Genomic DNA, 6,738 nt, shown 5'->3' on the forward strand with positions numbered 1-6,738 from the left:
GCGCGTGTCTGGTGCGGCGGACGGCCAGTGACTGTAAAAAGAAATGGTGGGATTCGGCGCGAGCTCGCCTTACTCGGCACCTCGGCAAACAGCCAATCACGCACACACATGGGTGCCGGGAGAGGGATCAGAAGAAGAGAAGAAGGAAGGTGGCGTTCGAAGAGAGAAAAGGCCGGTGTGCAGAGTGGACGAAGCGAGGTTGTCGCGCTCCGTGTCCGAGCCTCAAGACATCAAGAGCACCGGGCGCAGGAGCGAAGCTTTCGGGCTGTGGGCTCGAGTTTCATGACTTCAGCGACGATCCGGCCTCTGTCCTACCTCCAGCCTTTGGTGTTCTTGGGTCCTGGTGACATGGTGCTGAAGTCAAGCCCTTCCTACTCCCCACCTGCGGCTCCTTGGCCGAGCTGCGGATGATCCCCAAGAAGCAAGCAGCGTCTTATCCTCATGCGACCGACGCCCTGCAGCAGCAGCTGATGATGATGATGATGATGATGATGATGATTTATTGGCATCCCCTTTGAAACGGGGCGGCGACAAATAGTCACCTAGCCTGCTTGATTTAATCAGGTATACTATACCTGTTCTTTATCTAGCATTTTTGTATACCTCTCATTATTTTTATTTTCCAAATATTTACCTTGTACCGCTGCCTGTGATTTTAAGAGATCAGGTCGTATCCATCTTTTCCCTGCTTTTTTTCCACCAGTACTCTAATCGTCTCTTGCTGATCTCTACGGCTGATCTGTTTATGTTTCCTTCCACTTTAAACCCAAGCGCTTCTGGGTGTTGCACGTTACCTACGGTTCTCGCTGGGTGGATCCCGTCGCATTCCATCAGGATGTGCCGAGTGGTTTCTGGATCTTTACTGCAGCATACACATGTCTCATCTAGTTCTGAATATTTGTTTCGATATGTTTTCGTCCTTAGGCAACCGGCCCGAGCCTCAAATAGCAAGGCACTGCCCTTTGTGTTATCGTACAGATTTTCCCTTCTAATTTCTTTCTTCTCATTCTTGTGAATCTCCATTGTCCTTTTTGTTTCCATTCTTTTGGTTTCCGGCTGACTGGCCATCGCAACGCCGCCCCATACAGCTGCACCGACGCATGACAAGTAATTGTGAACGGTCGCGGACTTTACTGTTTTATATAATTGTTTGTGAGCACATCTAGAAGTGCATGAACGTTTCTATTATTCTCGTTATCTTGCTTAGTTCGTTTGTCTGGGTGTGACGGTTTACGTTAATTATATGTTCATGTATTGTTAACAATCGGCTTCGTTGTTTCTTTTCACCACTGCGAATTAGTCTCAGTGGTGGCCAGAATAATTCGAACCATGCAAGTAAATATACTCCCGGGCTAACAACCCCGCGTGGACTTGGAAAAACCAAATCATAACAAATTGCGTCCGCTACGACAGGACGAAGCCGGTTGTTCATAGTTGCTTTAACAGAAAGTGATGAACATGAGCTTAGCAGAGCTTATTACGTTGGGTGAGCTCTTGGAGTTGCAGGGCGCGGAGTTGAGAAATTGGGCGGACGAGCAAGTCGCCAAGGCCCGTGAGGAACCGGCGGCGGAAAGAGAGGCGACCAAACAGCGCCTTGAGCTAGAAGAAAAGAATTTGCGGTTGCGTATGAGGCTCACTGAGGCGGGAGAAAGCAATGGGAGAGGAAATGCTTCAGGTCACACGAACCAAGCGGAAGTCTCAACCCCCATCAACCCACATAATCTGATCCCCATGTTCAATGATTCACGAGATGACCTCGACGCATATTTAAAGTGCTTTGACCATGTAGCCACGGGACAAGGCTGGCCAAAAGAAAAGTAGGCCAGTGCTCTCAGCTTGTGCCTCGGTGGTGAAGCACTGAAAGTGTTTGTCATTTATCGCCAGAAGACTCCCTCGATTACACCAAAGCAAAACTAGTCTTGTTGAAACGGTTTCGGTGTACTGGTGAGGGTTACCGAAAGAGATTTCGGCAAAGTAAACCGCAGGATGGAGAAACCGGCAAGCAGTATGCTACTCGGCTGTTTAGCTACTTCGACCGTTGGCTGTAGATGGCAAACCAAGAGAAGACGTTCAACGCGGTTCGAGACTTGATAGTCGCAGAACAATTCTTGAACAACTTTTCGTTCAAGAGCACAGTCACAGCGTAAGCTGGTGGAGCGGCACGAGAGTAGCTCCAATTTGGGAACCACGCACAACACGGTCTTCGCGGCAGTCTGTTCGCCTCGTTTTGACGAGAACGATCTGAACTGTCCGCCCGGCGTCGACGGTGAGCTGTGGCTTGTAATGCTCTCTGCACAGCAGTCTGCTGAGCCCGATCAAGCCTTAGAACTGCAACACACATGTCGGGCGCGTCACCTTTGCAGGCACCCTAACTAGATGGCGCCACCATACTGGCGGAGGCTCGGCAGCTCTGGAGCGCGTTGTTTGTGCGCCTCGTCTGAATCGCATATCGTCGTCCACGCCTGTGGACGCTGCGTTGGCAGGCATCTTACCTAGATGGCGCCACCGTACTGGCGGAGACTTGAGTCGCCTCCCCCTGCGTGCTTGCCTTATATATGATTATGTTCCGTGGCCCGATAGCAAGCGCTTGCGCGGCTCAGTGGTAGAGTATCCGGCTCCCACGCAGCGGGCGAGGGTTCGATCCCGGCGGGAATCGGGTACTTTGTTCGCGTTTCCGGCGATAGCGGTGACGTGGCGGACGCCGGCGGCGGCATCACCGCGACCCGAAACGGCTATTGGAATCAGCCCATAACAGCTTACGCTGTAAAACCTAACGCCAGCCTGTCAACATGCGCCTTAAAGCACGATATAGGCATTATTCAAAGACCTTATCCACACTTCTTAAAACTGCAAAGTGCAGCTATTATGAAGACCAAATTCAACAATGCGGTAATAATAGTAAAAAATGGTAATTGGTAAATGAATTCTTAAATAATTCTGATTCACATGACCCGATTACATCACTATCCATAAATGGTGCGATCATAACATCACCGAATGAGATAGCTAATGCATTCAGTGATTACTTTTAGGCAAGTACTACCCTCCCTGACAGTCCTCATTTTTCTCCTTCCTTCGCCCGTCAACCACAATCTTTTTTCTTCAACCCCCTAACCCTGAAGAAATTGTATCCGCCATTTTAGGTTTAAAATCAACCTGCCCTGGTCTGTACAACATCTCCGCAAAACATATTAAATTAATTCGTTCTACAATCTCACCCATTTTAAGCCATATATTTAACCTCATTTTCAGTTCTGGTGCTTTCCCTGACCAGTTCAAGGTTGCGAAGGTCATACCTGTCTAGAAAAAAGGTGTCAAATCTTCATGCGAAAATTATTGCCCGATTTCTGTTCTTCCCTTCCTTGACAAGGTTCTAGAAAAATTGATTGAAACAAGACTACACAAGTACTACACGAAATTTAACATATTAGCTTCTTCTCAGATTGGTTTCCGCTCAGAGTTGTCTACGAACGCTGCCATCGCATGTTTCACGGGTAATATTAAATCGTACATTGATCATGGCGACATTTCAGCTTCTGTATTTATAGATTTTTCTAGGGCTTTTGATTCTATTGATCATAACATCCTTTTTTTGAAGCTTGAGCGTTATGGTAATGTTGGGCCAGCGCTATCACTGCTAAAAAGCTTTTTATCTAATAGACGGCAGCTTGTTGCTGTTGATCATTATTTTCTAATCACTCATATATTGTTAAAGGTGTTCCCCAAGGATCTATTTTAGGACCCCTTTTGTTTTTAACATACACTAATGACTTGCCTTATTGCCTTTCCAGCTCTAAGTGTAGTTTATATGCAGACGACACCAACATCTTTGCTCACAGCCCGGACCTTAATGTTATAATTTCCAAGTTACATGCAGATTCAAATGTCCTTGCACAGAGGTGTGCAGCAAGCGGGCTCTCAATTAACCCTTCTAAGTCTTCTTTTATGCTTTTTCATTCACGAAGCAGAAAAAAATATGTCTGCGTGTCTTCCCATCAACAACCAAGCTCTTACTTCATCCGATCATGTTACTTTTTTCGGAGTCGTTGTTGGCACTCATCTTCGGTTTCATAAACATATTTCTTCAGTCTGCATTAGAATATCTTTTGGCATACGTGCCCTCCTTCAAACCAGATTCTTCTTCCGCCTCCATGTCCTCACAGCACTATATTACGCCTTTTAACAGTCATATAATCTACTGGATCTCATCATGGGGTCACACATACTCCGTTCACCTCTCCCCATTGATTTAACTCCAGAAACAAGCAGTTCGCAATGTTAATTTCACTTCATGGTGTTCACCTTCCTTTCCCATTTTTGTTCATCTTTGTCTTTGTCTAGCCTTTACTTTTATAGTATCGGCATGATATTCTTTAAGATTTATAACCATCACCTCACTTAAGACATTTTTCCACAACATGTGCTCTCTAATCCCAATTCTACTCGCTTCGCTACTCATCGTAACTTGCTCTTGCCTAGTATCTGTACAAATTATTGTAGATCCACTTTGCTTTTTTCTTCAGTACCATTTTGGTATGCGTATACCTACGCATACGAAATCTGTTACTTCTTTGCAAATATTTAAGAAAAACCTAAAACAATTTCTGTTTTTAAACTATAAATAATACCATCTACCAGTGAACGTTAATGATACGCTTATATGTATTTTTTCTTTGTAATATTTATGCTCTCTCGTTTGCTTGCTTTTTCACTTTGTAGTTTTGCTTGTTATACTTGCATAGGAGGTCCCACCAAAGGTGATTAAAATCTTGGGACCTCCTTCTGTATGTGCACAACTATGTAACCTTTTTAGGTATGTAATAAACTTGACTTGATATGAATTGAATTGAGAACTTCAAAGTTATTGGAGAGTGTTCCTGGCATGAAGCACGATATTTCTACGAAGTTTTGCTAGCATAAACTTTGAAGTTATGAATGCAGTCTCTGAACAATTATGGAGCTTGAAAGCGCAATTTGCAGTATAATCATTCTAGATGCACAGGAAAACGGGCTGATCATGTTTAAGTTTTATTTAATTTTTGAAAAGCGGCCGTTGCAGATACCTTTATTCTTTTCCTTGAGATTGATTGTTCATAGAGGCGAACATTGCTTGCAAGAAAAATCAAAATAAATATTCAAATGAAGATGGAAGGCGATGGTTATATTGCTAAAACTACATAGTTCTCTTGTTTCTAAAGCAATTTTTTTTTTACGAGGCAATCCGCAATTTCGTGCGTCGTGATCTGTTTCACCGTGTAGAAGCTGTCACTTTCCTGGTCACGAGAACCTCCACCAATAAGAGGGGAAAGTTCGGTCACGTGTCACGGAATTTGCTTCCCTACAGCATCACCAGATAGCGCTGCCTTGTGCGCCTCCCGGATGGCAGTATCTGCAGTGTCGTCGTATTTCGTGCGTTCAGTCGCGGTGAGGACATGTCGTGCCAATGCGCGTCGGTGGTAGCGCAAGCGTGTAGCTGCAACGTCACCATTCTCGCTTGCAATAAACGTGTCGTGCGGTTCCAGCCGGCAGTGTTCATCGCGCTGTTCAAAGCCCGCTATCTTGACACAGTGCCAGGAACATGCACTCTCATTAACTTCGATGCGTTTGGTAGCACGCCCCACAATATCTCGAGAATGCAATAGTATCACTTAAAGTGATGTCTCCAAAATATCAGCCTTAAATAAAACTTATCTTTGCTCTATAAGGTACACCATTGCGGCACCAGGCCGCTACAGACAGGTTACGTGACGCGTTCGTCACCAAACTCCGCTGCGCGCTTCCAGTTATGATGCCACATGATGTTTTGAGGGCTGATCGTAACTTCGCTTACACCGATTTTCGCTTGAGATCTGCATAATGTTTTATCTCTTTGTTGCGGAATTGCTTTCCCCAGATAAAGGCAGTGATGTTGTTTGATGAAATGATGGTGATAATTGTTCTAATCACATGTCCCCGTTAACTCCTGAAATTTTGTTATATGTTTATTGGTAGTAATATTGTACAATTACCTCTTTATTGCACCTCATCAAGAGAAACGTGACGGTGGTTGCATATAAATCGTGTTCATGCTCAAGTGTCAAGAACACTTTCTCGTTTCTTTCTGAAGAGAAAATACAACAGAGTTAAAGCCTCCTCCAAGAACGCACTCAAGCAAAGTTTGCTTCCCCAGCGACTGTCAGCTTCCTTTTAGGTAACGAACCGCGAGGAAATTTAGCAGCTTCGAAAGACCAGCTTCTCGGTACAAAAAAAAACACATTGTATTTTGTTTTTAGCACTCTCTTTCTTCGTCGCCAATCTCCATGCACATGCAGAAACAACTGGAAGGAACCAGCAGCTCTAAGCAGTTTTTCGAGGATCGCTGAGCGAATGGACTAAGGCTCGCTGTACAGCCGCATTCAACTGCTCTGTATGCCAGAAACGCACGCCTTTTCTCTGACATAAATAAGTCAACTCTTAACGAAAGCGTCATGAATAGCTTGTAACTGTACACAGGCTGTATAAACACAGCCAAGAGACAGTCTTTTTTTTTTCATCGGATATCAGCTTCCTTGGATGAAGTGCACGCATCGCGAAAACTACAGTGAAATTTTTATTTATTATACGAGGAATGGTGCGCGATGATCGAATAAGAAAGACCCCAAGACATCACGTCCACTAGCGATGCTTCTTCGTACAGAGTCTCTCGCATAAAATAAGCTGCAGCGACGGAATTCATCGCCGAACAAAGAAAGCTTGTTG

Source organism: Dermacentor silvarum, unplaced genomic scaffold (assembly GCF_013339745.2).
Source record: "Dermacentor silvarum isolate Dsil-2018 unplaced genomic scaffold, BIME_Dsil_1.4 Seq1083, whole genome shotgun sequence".
Taxonomy (NCBI): Eukaryota; Metazoa; Arthropoda; class Arachnida; order Ixodida; family Ixodidae; genus Dermacentor; species Dermacentor silvarum.